This window comes from Rhamphochromis longiceps, linkage group LG5 (assembly GCF_057381845.1).
Source record: "Rhamphochromis longiceps isolate RC_006_pf linkage group LG5, R_longiceps_female_GT1.1, whole genome shotgun sequence".
NCBI lineage: Eukaryota > Metazoa > Chordata > Actinopteri > Cichliformes > Cichlidae > Rhamphochromis > Rhamphochromis longiceps.
Window position 1 is genome coordinate 29,548,510 of NC_140561.1, and position 13,304 is coordinate 29,561,813.

Consider the following 13,304-nt stretch of genomic DNA (forward strand, 5'->3'; position numbering starts at 1 on the left):
GTTTTTAATTTTCATTTTGTAGCCTTACCCAAACTAATAAAGTTTGCAACTTTGAAAAATAACCTAACATTCTTATCATCTTCTTAATGAGACCTTAGTAGTCATAGTTATTGCCACACTTTTATAGCAATTTCAAACATGTATAGCTATATTATTGACTGATATTACTGAGGTTTTTTCATTGGTTGTTTTGTCAAGATATTATCCAGCTATCAGTTGCCACATTGTGGTATCTTTTCATAACTAAACCAGCTTCTTACTCGGTCTAATAAAAAAGACATGATTGTCATTCCCATTAAACCAACTGTACCAGTAAAGTCACTGTCCTACTGCAACATTGCTCCATTAAAATGCAAACCAGACGGTATCACAAGAATGGAGTGCTCCTTCTCCTTCACTTGCTCAAAGTAGCATTTTAAAGTGTTTCAAGAGTCATGCACTACCCACTTAGACCTTGAGTTCAGACCTTCACTCTAGCTATAATTTGATGCTGAGAGTCCCTCTTTGCTTAGAATACCAATTTGACTTCTGACATTTTCACATTCTTCAGATGTCATGTTTCTAACTTTGAAAGTGCTGCTTAGAAAACAATGTTCTACTGGAAACTTCAGCCACAGTCATATTTATAACTAGTGAATCATGGCAGCAGTTTGCTTTACTTGAACAAGTCTCCCTAGCCAGAGTTCTCAAAGAACAACTTTCAGGCTGTCATTGGCCTGGAGGTTATATTTTCTGCTGCCTCAAAGTAAAGAAAAGAATGCACTATTGAATGCACAATTTATGTCACACTATGTTATTGTGTGAGACCAAGAGAACGTTTCCATTAAATTTTTGCCCTTCTTTTCACATCACACAAAACTTTTTAAACATTAATAAATACAGCCGGCGTAAAGAGAACTACTTCCTCCCAATTATGGACCAGTACAAAAATGAAAATTGCCACCCGGAAATGGATATTCTCTGAATAGACACATAAAAAAAATATTAAAATGTGTCTGATGTGTGTATTATATGTGTGAGGCCCTCACTGATCTGCTGGCTCTGTAAACTGGCACTCAGTCATCAAAACTTTGAGAACACTTGTAAAGTGTAGATCAAAGCCACCTATTACATTTCATCTGATCAATAATAGGGCTTCCTTCTAATATTAAAACTCAAAGAAGTTAAGCCTTTTACACAAAGAGGTTGACATGATTACAACTACTTGCTGTGTCATTTACATTTAATTAAATTCAATTTCATTTTGTATCACATCAAATCACCAAAACTGTCACCTCAACACACTTTATATTGTAGAGCAAAGACCCTACAAGAGAAAATTCTAACAATCAGATGACTCTCTATGTCATAGAGAGTCATCAGACTTTCCTTCCTGTTAAAAGGGAGTTTTTCCTTCCTATTGTCATCAAGTGATGCTCATATTAACAGGAAGGAAAGTCTGCCAGAACCAGGCTCAGGGAGGGGCAGCAATCAGCTCAAATCTCAAGCTCTGCCACCCATTCTCCTTTAAGAAATACCACAAGCAAGCATGCAGTCTAAGAGCGAAGAACTCTCCTGGAACAATGCGGTACTATCTTTATGATATGATGTGGCTTGATTATTCAACACCTTGAATGTAACGGTACAGACAACAAGTTGAATTCTGTAACAGGTAGCGAGTGAAAAGAAACAAATACAAGAGAAATATGGTCTGTCCTTCTAGCCCCGCCAGTTCTCTCGCTGCAGCATTTATCGCATAATTTCTAGACATACCCTTAACATAGACAGCAAGTTGGCAAGGTGGCTAGCACCGTTGCCTCATCCCAAGATGGTCCTGAGTTCAATTCCACCACCAGGCCAGGGTCTTTCTGTGTGGAGTTTGCATGTTCTCCCTGTGTTGGCGTGGGTACTCCAGCTTCCTCCCACAGTCCAAAGAAATGCAGTTAGTGGGGTTAAGTTAACCCTTAAAATTTGAGGGCAATGTAGGAGAACACTCTTGAATAGTCATATTTTATAACTAGTGAATCATGGCCGTGAATACTAGTGAATAATCTTCTATATGTGACTCATCTGTATGCATGTTGGATCTTGTGGGTTTCTGTTGTTCTGCTGCACATGTTGGAAGACAGATAAGTATGTTACACATTTTTGAGCTTATCCTTGATTCAAAAACAAGCTAACAAACTTCAGTGAATACATATAAATTTTCATTTCTTGCTCATTCAAACATCTCATTCAGGAACACATACTGTATTTCAATGCTCATCTGGGAACATCCTAAATAACCATATTAAATAAGCATGCAAATACCTCTCAAAACACTTTATTTTACTTTACTGAAGGTGTACTCACTAACTCTTTGTGTGACATGTTTTTGAGCCATGCGTTGTCATGGGTAACAGGAGTGTGTAACTAGTATAAAATGGGTCACAAAATGAGCAGAGTGGTGTGTGCAGCAGAGATAATGTTAAGTTGCCTGTCACATACCGCAGAACTCTTGTGCACATACACATACAGGCACACACACATATACATGCACACACTCACTGAATACCCAAAGGGTGAGTCATATAGTCAAGAAATGCAAATGGGTGGATTAATTCTACTGAATGGATAGCTCAGTCTTGTGAATGGCATGCAGTGCACATGCAACATATTGCTGCATGTGTATATATGTATATATGTGTTTGTGTGTGTGTATGAGAGAGAGAGAGAAAGAGAGAGAGTATTTATTATAACATACTAAACCATCATATTGCAAAAGCAGAACAGGAATGTCTCAAGGAACCCAAAGAACCAAGGAACTGACCCAGGCAACATTAACTCCTATATCCAAATCTGATGTGACAACAACAAGCTGCAGCAGAACAATGAAGGAAACCATATGTGGTGCCAGAAACTTTAAGGCCTGTATTCTATATGAAAGACGCCATACAGTTGCAAAAAACATTTCTAGTCCTATATAAGTCAAAAGAGAAAAGGCTGTCTTTCTTGACCTCTGTAAACACATTGCTGCTGAGTTAATTGTTATAGGCATTCCCAAAAGGCTGATTCTGTTCATCTGGATGTAGCATTTTCAATGGGAGAAATGTTTTGTCACTGATCCAAGAGACTTCTTCAGTCTCAGCTGACTGCAGGTTTCCCCAAATCTTTAAACAGTACATTTGTACAATAACTGAAACCAGCCCACTGAATGAACAAGGGGCTGTGAGGTGAGTTCCTTGATTGACCATTGGTCAACAACCACTGATTATTGATCAAAGACCACTGATCTATAGCCATGAGTACCATTCACAGAGAGTTGGGGAATGGCTGTAATCACAGCATTGTAAGATGGTCAAAGGTATACCCTTAGACCCCCTCCTCGATTCAGAGATGGTCTTTCCCTTTTCACGTAAATGGCCTCCTTGACTACCCGTTCAGACCAGCGCTCCTCCCTGTCCAGAATGTGTAAATCCTCATCATTGAAAAAATGTCCCATGCCCTGTAGGTGTAAATAGACTGCAGAGTCCTGGCCTGATGAGGCAGCTCTTCTGTGTTGTGCCATTCACTTCGCCAGAGGTTGTTTGGTTTCCCCGATGTATAAGTCCTGTCAATCCTCCTGGCACTTAACAGCGTACACTGTGTTACTCTGTTTGTGTCGGGGGACCCGATCCTTGGGGTGGACCAATTTTTGGTGCAGCATGTTTTGGGGTTTAAAAGACACGCGGTGTTTAGAAAAAAATGCGTCTTAACTGTTCTGATACTCCTGACACGTACGGGATCACTAAGAGTCTTTGCTTAGGTGTTATAGACATTCATTTTGTGTCATACTGAATAAAAAATATCTATTTTGTAAGTCTTAGTACCATGCCTTGTTTCAAAAATGAGGATTAGTCATGTTAATTTCTGCTTGCTCACTGGCTATTGGCTTGCCAATCACAAGGCAATCAGCAAGTGATCTAAAGGTCAGACTTCACCCTTCACTCCACAGTCAGATGGTGACAGCAGAAACGCCCCTCTCCGGGCTTCAAAACATGAGCTTAGAAATCAGTGGGTAATGTTTTATACTGTCTATGGTTTGCATCCATCTTTTACATTACTTTTACTTGTGGATGCAGTTGGCTATAACCAAATTTCCCCTTGTGGGACAATTAAAGGATTCTTCTTCTTCTATCTTCTATTGTCCCTGGAGGCAGGATTAATTCTGCTTGCCTCCAATTTCACTGGAATCTGTAGCTCATCTCAATTTCATGGGCATGTCCATGTCCTGTTCTGTGTATAGTTTTGTATACCTACAGTATACTGTGTGTGTGTATGTATGTAAGTATACCTTTGTATTGTTAATGGCCAGTCCAATAAGCTCTTATTCACCAACGACAAAATAAATTGACTGGGTTAAAATTTGACAGAGAGTCATAAAGACATGCTGTGACAGGACATACTCAAACCTGACCTTTATCCAGGGAGGTCAAATGTAAACTAGGCTATCTATCTCTCACTCAGAAATAAGTGAGAGATAGTGTGAGATACAGCATTTAAAAAACAATTCAGGAAATCACAATGTATGATTTTTAAATAATTTATTTGTATTGCACTGCTGCACATAAGTATTTGAACACCTGTCAATCAGCAAGAATTCTGGCTCTCAAAGACCTGTTACTATGCCTTTTGAAAAGTCCACCTCTACTCTTATCTAAATTAGTAGCACCTGTCTGAGCTCTTTCAAGACACCTGTCCACCCCACAGTCAGTCAGACTCCAACTACTACCATGGGCAAGACCACAGAGCTGTCAAAATACATCAGAGACAAAATTGTGGACCTCCACAAGGTTGGAAAGGGCTACGGGGCAATTGCCAAGCAGCTTGGTGAAAATAGATCAGCTGTTGGAGCAATTGTTAGAAAATGGAAGAGGCTAAAGACGACTGTCAGTCTCCCTTGGTCTGGGGCTCCATGCAAGATCTCACCTCATGGGGTATCACTGATGATAAGAAAGGTGAGGAATCAGCCCAAAACTACATGGGAGGAGCTGGTCAATGACATGACGAGAGCTGGGACCACAGTTTTAAAGGTCACTGTCAGTAGAGCACTATGCTGTCATGGTGGCTGTGGCTACAATGTAGCTTGCCATCACTAGTGTGTGAATGTGGGTGTGAATGGGTGGATGACTGAATGTGTAAAGCGCTTTGGGGTCCTTAGGGACTAGTAAAGCGCTATACAAATACAGGCCATTTACCATTTACCATGGTCTCAAATTATGCATTGCACGGAGGGTAGGGTTGCCAACAGTCCCTTAAAAAACGGAATTGTCCTGTATTTAGAAACAAAAGTACATGTCCCGTATTGAGCTAATAAAGGACGCACTTTGTCCCGTAATACAGTGAGAATCAAAAGTAGTCTATAAATGTTTATGGAATTAACGCTTTGTTTGAAAACATAATTCCCAGCCCCTCTCCTGCTTTGTGACCAATGAGCTGACAGCACACTTATGACAATTCGAGTATGACAATTCAGATTAACGCTCATCTCATTGGTCGAGGAAAGGTCGCTTACCGGAAGACAACAGATGACCACAACAACAAGCATGGCCAACAGGGAAACAAACGCCGACACTGCGTTGCAAGTCTTGGACGACAGTACACCTTGTGCGACAGTGTCTGCCTGGCAGATCGCACAAGGTGTACTGTCGCACAGTGTCTGCATGGCAGTCACGTTATTCAGCTCTTGCTCAAACTGCACGATTGACTCGCAGGGGTTAGAAGTTGGTAGGTCACGATGCAGGGTCTCACACTATACCGCCTGATGCTCTGATGCGACCTGAGTGCTCACACTGTGCCTCCATAAAATGAAGATTATAACAGAAAATCTGTCGCTATCAGCGCTATGTGGCCAGAAGTGTGATAATATTATTTATTTTGTGTAATAAACAACTGCAAGGATAGATGATTACAACAAATTGATGACTAATACATAAAAGTAATACATAGATTAATAATGATGATGAGTTATGATGCGTAATCATGGGAACAAGTGGGTTTACAAACAGGAGCAGCTGATTAGCATTAGAAAAGCTGAAATAATACCTCAACTGAAGCCAATTGTACTAAATGCACTATATGTGCACTGTTACAAGAATATTTTTCGTTCTATTGTTTTCTATTAATTTATATAATTTTAAGTTAAGCAGGACAGAGTTCTTTTAAAGAAAGATTTACTTATATTCTCAAAAGTTAAGCATGACAGGCTTCTGTTTAAGAAAGAGACCTGTTTTACTGTGTTAATGTTGTCATTTTGAGCTAAAAATAAATGGCTAAATGATCATTTGTTTCCCATATGGTCATATCACAAAGAATATGCATCTGCTTAAATCAAATTCAAGTCAAATGGTTAAAAAATAATTTCACACACAAAAAAAAGAGCTACAAAATTCACCACACTGGGAAGGGTGAACTGGGTTGCCCGGCCCTGGCCACGAGGTGTCCCTTATTTATTTTTCAGGGAGTTGGCAACCCTAACGGAGGGTTCCCCTGCTCAAATCATCACATGTCCAGGCCCATCTGAAGTTTGCCAGTGACCATCTGGATGATCCAGAGGAGGTGTGGGAGAAAATCATGTGGTCAGATGAGACCAAAATAGAACTTTTTGGACTAAACTTCACTTGCCCTGTTTGGAGGAAAAAGAAGGATGAGTTGCATCCCAAGAAAAACCATCCCTACTGTGTAGCATGGGGGTGGAAACATCATGCTTTGGGGGTGCTTTTCTGCGAAGATGACAGGATGACTGCACTGTATTAAGGACAGGATGAATGGGGTCATTCATTGTGAGCAACAACATCCTTCCATCAGTCAGAGCATGGAAGATGGGTCATGGCTGGGTCTTCCAACATGACAATGACCCAAAGCACACAGCCAGGATAACCAAGGAGTGGCTCCGTAAGAAGCATATCAAGGTTCTGGAGTGGTCTAGCCAGTCTCCAGACCTAAATCCAACAGAAAATCTTTGGAGGGAGATGAAACTCCGTGTTTGTTACGTCCCCGCATGAAAGCTAGGCGAAGAGGGTGGGGGACAGTCAGCTACAGCCCCGAAAGCTGACAGATCTAGAGGATATCTGTGTGGAAGAGTGGGCTAAAATCCCTGTTGCAGTGTGTGCAAACCTGGTCAAAAACTACAGGAAATGTTTGAACCTCTGTGATTGCAAATAAAGGCTTCTGTACCAAATATTAACACTGATCTTCTCAGGTGTTCAAATACTTACGTACAGCAGTGCAATACAAATAAATTCTTTAAAAATCATACAATGTAATTTCCTGAATTGTTTTTTAAATGCTGTCTCTCACAGAGGGAATGCACCTACAATGTGACTTTCGGACCCCTCCATGATTTCTAAGTGGGAGAACTTCCAAAATCACAGAGTGTTCAAATACTTATGTTCCTCACTGTATATAATGACAATGAAACAATTAATGTAAAGATCTGCACATGTAAAATTGAATTTCATATATTTATTATGCTTGTTGTTGGTATGCTTCCAACCTGATGATAACACACTAAAGTTATTAAAGGGGCTGTACTGCTTGCCAGTTTCATAGTGTTTCACTGCCAAACTCATCAAGTCTGGGCTACCCAAAGCATTACAATGTTATTTCTTGCTGGACTAAAATAGGATTTTCAGGCCAACTTTTTTCTCTATTTTCCCTCTTTTTGTGTCTTTTCTAACACTTGCAGCAAGTACGTATATAGAGTAATCTTTTGCTATTAACCATTTTTATAAATTTAATAGGCCTACACATTTTAATTTTGTACTGCATCAAATACCATATACCAAATATGTATTTTAGCAAGACATAATTGGTCCTAAAATATTATTGTCATTTCAAGAACATTTTTACTGACAGTAATAATGTCATATATAGTTGTGTTGGCTTGAGGACTTGTTACATTATTACATAATTACATACATAAGGTATTCTAATTTATACTGTGAAAACATATGAATAGCAAGTAGGCTTAATCACTGACTGTACAATAATAATGTGCAGTATATACTGAAGAGTAAACCACAACTGACAAAAAGAAATTATATCCAACTATAATTATATCATGTCTCTTAATATACCATGTCTTAATGACTATAAAATAACATGAATATTTTAATCCATTCATTTCAGGGTGGCTCAACTTTGGAATTTTTTCAAGGGGGTTTTGCCTGTAAAACACTCCCACTTCCACCTAAAATAAGAATTTAGAATCACATATTAACATAATATCCAAGCCTTTGGGCTGTAGTTGGAAACCTAAATATTATGATTTATATTGTAATTTGTTTGATTTTTTATTATTATTTTAAAGATGAGTAATAAAGCTAGGTCAACTTGACAAAGGTGAAAGACGATTTTGACTATATTCACACGAGACACATCAAGCCTGAGATGAAAATTTGGTGTTTGAAGAATGACTTCTCAATTTAATTTTAGTGTGATCATGACAAAGTGCAAAATATCAGGATTTTTGTAAGTGCATGTGTGATTCATGACTGTGTTTGTACTGTGGAGGCGCCTCAGGAGACATGAGTGTGAAATAGTACCAAAATGAACCATTTAATGCTAGTTTAATTTTAACTTGATTTAGGGCAAAATTACTTGTGATTCCATTAAAAGTTCAAAGCAAACAATTAAAAATATTTTTTAACGAAAACTTATACAACTGCATTCCATCTAACTGGTTTGAGGTTTTGAGGTTACATATTTGCAACCTAATACAGAATGACTCAGGAACTTTCCAAACTCTCAAAAGAAAAACATCATAGAAAAGCAGCTTTGAACTGTTTGGGAAGCCTAAGGCTGAAGCCTCATTGACTGAAAGTTTGAAAAGACTTGAAGTTGTTGTCATACAAAAAGTTAATTGTAGATTTTTGTTTGGAAAATACAAAGGCAGCCTCTAACTTCAGGCTTTTCCAAACCAAATATCCACCTTACCTTATGAGATTAGGAATGAATGATTGCAGCAATGGCTAATGCCTGTATAAAATGCAAATTTAAAACCAAAAACCAAGTAATTCTTTTTCCAATTCACTGGGAAATTCAAATTGAATTTTCCCTTTTTTGGTTTGTTTAATTTTACTGCACCAGGTTTACAAGTTTATTTTTTCCTTAAGAGTGAGCAGAATGAAAACATCTATGTGTGTGCGCGTGTGTGTGTGCACGTGAGAGAGAGAGAGAGAGAGAGAGAGAGAGAGAGAGAGAGAGAGAGAGAGAGAGAGAGAACAATATCTGCAAAGCTTGCAGGAGGTGATAGGCTTTCCAATTAACTCTGTGCTGCGTTGTTGTACAGGCTAATTACTTAACACAACGACCTAAGGACTTTTAGTGTGTAAGTGTGCGCCTGTGTGTGTCTCTTACACAGGAGCATGACTTTTTGTTGTGTGTTCTTGGTGTGACTCGCCGGGTCACTCCATGACATCCTTGTCCTCCTTCTTTAGCCACTCCTTTGTTGCTTTGGTGGTATATTTTGGGTCACTGCTATGCTGATAGACCTATCTTCAGTGTTCTGGCTGAGGGAAGGAGGTTCTCTGGGATTTTAATGGTACAAGGAACTGTTAATTAGGCCTTCGATGTGATGAAGCCTTCCTGTACCCTCAGCAAGAAAACAGCGTGAAAGCATAATGTTTCCACCTCTGCACCTGAATTTGGGAATGGTGTTCTTTTGTTCATACTTAGCACTTTTCTTGGTCCAAGCATGGCTGGTTTAGTTGATGCCAAAGAACTTGATTTTGGTTTCAGCTGATCACAGCACTTTCTCCTAAATCTCTGAATTATTTATGTTCACTGGGAAAACATCCTCCTCCCATGAGACAAGGTCTTTCATGGAACGATTGATGGTCATTCTATATTTCTTCCATTTCCAAAAAAATGACACCGACAGTTGTCACCTTCTCACCCAGCTTTTTACTGATGGTCTTGTAGCCCATTCCAGCCTTGTGATACAATCTTCTCCGTGGCATCCTTTGAAAGCTTTATGGTCTTGCCCACAGTGTTGGAGAGATTGGAATGGAAGAAATTGACTCATTGGTCAGGTGTGCTTTATACACTTAATGAGGTGGGCTGAGGAGTATCTGTAATTGATTGATTAATTACAATTTGTGTGCCACAGAGCCACACATCCAACCTGTGAGAGCCAGAATTCTAGTTGGGTTGTAGGGGATCAAATGACATACAAATTAATTTATAACCTTTATGTCATTTATTTTTCTTCATTTTCGGTTGATATTTTGTCTCTCCTCACTAAAATGACACTACAATAAAAATTTGAAACTGTTCATTGCTATGAGAGTGAGCAACCTTACAAATTTAGCAGGGGATCAAGTATTTCCCCCTACAGTATATCCTATAAAACCAAAGAATTCAATTCAATTTTACCATTATTACTGAATTAGTACTAAATTGAATAGGATGCTGAATATTCAAAATATTTACCATGATTCATTTTTAACATGGGGGACAAATTAGCATTTCTCGAGAAGGGCCAGTATCGTTTTTGTCATAGTACACATGGTCACCGTGTTCTGTAAGATATATGTGAAGTGATAATAAACTGTCTTTGAGAAGTAGCATACAGAATGAATTTGTATAAGATTAGGTCATTTTTATGATAATATCATATACTCTGATATCTACATGACACCTGATTAGACATCTTGGACAAATGTATCTCAGAAATTGCTGATTTCCATTTGGACATATGCACAATTTTACAATTGTTATTGATTTATTTTCCCCTTTCAGGGATCATTGCCAGCACTTGTGTTTTTTCCTCTTTATCTTACAGTATTTCTTTCCACATCAGTATCCCTCTCTCATTCACTCTCTCCACTCATAACTGCTTTGAGGAACCTCCAGCTGGCACTGTGATCAATTCTCCCTCCTGTGGGGATCCCATTAATAAGCTGTGCACTCTTTTTGCTGTCCCATGGTGATGATGATCACACACCAGGTCTTGGCTCACTTCACCCGCCCCCTTGAAAACTCAACTACTTTTATTCACATGCAATCATACGCTCACAAAAATATAGATGATCACTTTAGCACCTTCCATTCAGCCTCACCATTGTGACTGTGAGTTTTTGCCATTTAACTACAGCCTTGTTCCTTCACTTGAATTGAACCCCTGCCGTGTGGTGATTGCTCGGCATCAAGTGGGACGGCATCCAGATTTCCTGTGGTCAGGAATTTTTTGGAACACCATCGAATTTAGAGTGGAGAAAAAAAATCTTATTGAATTATGTCCAGGATATGTGCGTGTGTGTGTGCGTGTGCATGCGTGTGTGTGTGTTTAATGCAAACTATGAATGAGTCTTCAGGCAGGACCCTTTCTCTTGTGGTCAATTTGGGAATTTTTATGTGTTTTGTTGACATGGGGCTCCATGTACCAAATTTAGATTTGGTGGATCAAATATTTTGATTGTTGCATTCAAAAGCTTCAAATGTAAAACTGAGGATTCTATACCTTAATTTCACCACAGGCTTGGCCTAAAAATTATCTGCACAAATTTTGTTTAACAGTGGAACAAAAAGGAAATTTCAAAATTGTGCATATGGTTCAGCACCCTTTGACCCTGTGCTGCAAACCAAAAATACTTGCACAAGAAGCGTAGTTAAATATTGTGTTAGACAGAATTTAGTTGCAAATGTACCTCAAAATCCATTGGGGTACCAGCCAACAGTGACAGCTGATGGAATGTGGTGTCTTTGTATGAATACACAAAACACCCAATGGACTTGTTCTGGTTACACGGGGAAAAACAGAGAATAACAAAAACAGGTGAAAAAATAATAATGGAACTTGGCAGGTAGAGAAGCTTCAAGAATGGTGTAATGAAAATATGATGAATTTCTTTTTTTGAGGTCTAAGTAGAGAGTGGAAGATAAAGAGAGACACATATGAAGAGAGATGGCAAAATCAAGCAAAAGGAAATGTTATAGACTGTCACGCCACACATATATACAACCATGCAAAAATGTTCAGTATGCTGCTAATTTTATTGTCTGACCATTTATTTCTATTTCATTTATTTACAGTGCACTGGGCACATTTGAATTCATTACAGTGCCCAATTCAGGTTCTGTATGCACTCTCCAAGTCCTCCCAGCTCTATGAGAACCAATTTAAGTTTCATTATTCACTATTCAAGTGTAAGGATTTCATAAAGCAGGGACATTTGAGGAAATAAAAGACAATGCTTCAACGTGGTTGGATTTTTCAAAAAGTGAATACATTTGTTCAGGTGAGCACAGGTTTAGAGGAAGAATAAGCAAATCTGGCTAAATGGGGACATTTTAAGAAATGAAGTTGAATTTTCTGAACAGCAATGGCATAAGTGATTTATTCTTCGAAGGATAATATTTTTGAAAGTGGTGGTACTTTGCACAACAAAGACAACTTTGATTTATCGGGTCCTTTTGTTTTGTTAAGTTTAAGAAATTTTAGGGTTTAAGTGAGAATCAGGTTAATGAATCCACTTACTGTTCTCTAACTTTGCCTCTCAGCCCCTAGTTTTGCTGTTTTCATTTTTCATCTTTCCTTGACTTAACCTTTTCCATCTATGTCATTTCACTTGGAGTAACCAACTTCAGTTCTGTAACTGCCTAGTTACATAGTATATGATGGTGGTGCCCTCTTGTGGTGATGCACCTCATCTTCTCTCACCATTACAACAGTTACTAGTGCCACAACTCTAGATGTTGTTTACTTGTCTTTCTCAGAGGAAAATACAGAAAAAAAGAGCTAAGAGAGAGAAAAAACAACAGATAGTAAAACAACACTAAAAAACTGTTTAAACATTGCATAAAGTAAATGATAACACATTTTGTCAACATTCAGCTGGAATGCAACTTGTTCAGAATCTACAACTCTCATTCATATTTTTCCAAAATATTCTGTACTAGCCTGTGTGAAGTGATATGACTTTGAAGTGCATTTGATTTTTATTCTGGTGCTTGTAAATATTGTCTAAAGTAAGTGTGTGTGTTGTTGCCTAAAGTCAACACTTGCCTTTGGCATTGGAGAAAAATAAAACAAGGATCAAAGCATTAAAAAATACATTTTACAATTTTCTATATATTTTTAAGTTCAGCAAATCACATGGAAATGTTCCTCAAAAATATTTCAAGGTTTCAGTCAGAGTCTGTAAGAACTATACCCATTTTTTTAATGTAGTTACTTGCAAAACTTCTGTGACTATTTCTAACTGCTCCTCTTTGGGGAATCAGGAATAAACACTTGTGTCCCTTTTGTCCAGTACCTTTTTTATCCATATTTTTGTTTGGTTTTTACCCTTTTTAGCTGTTTA

General features: G+C 38.4%; 1 protein-coding gene and 1 pseudogene across 1 annotated transcript in view; one reads left to right on the forward strand and one right to left on the reverse strand.

Moving 5' to 3' along the window:
- Window positions 1-13,304, reverse strand: part of grip2b (glutamate receptor interacting protein 2b) — a 293,179-nt gene that overhangs the window by 197,773 nt on the left and 82,102 nt on the right. The gene's annotated exons all lie outside the window — the stretch shown is intronic.
- On the forward strand, window positions 4,731-6,753 carry LOC146670292 (uncharacterized; annotated as a pseudogene).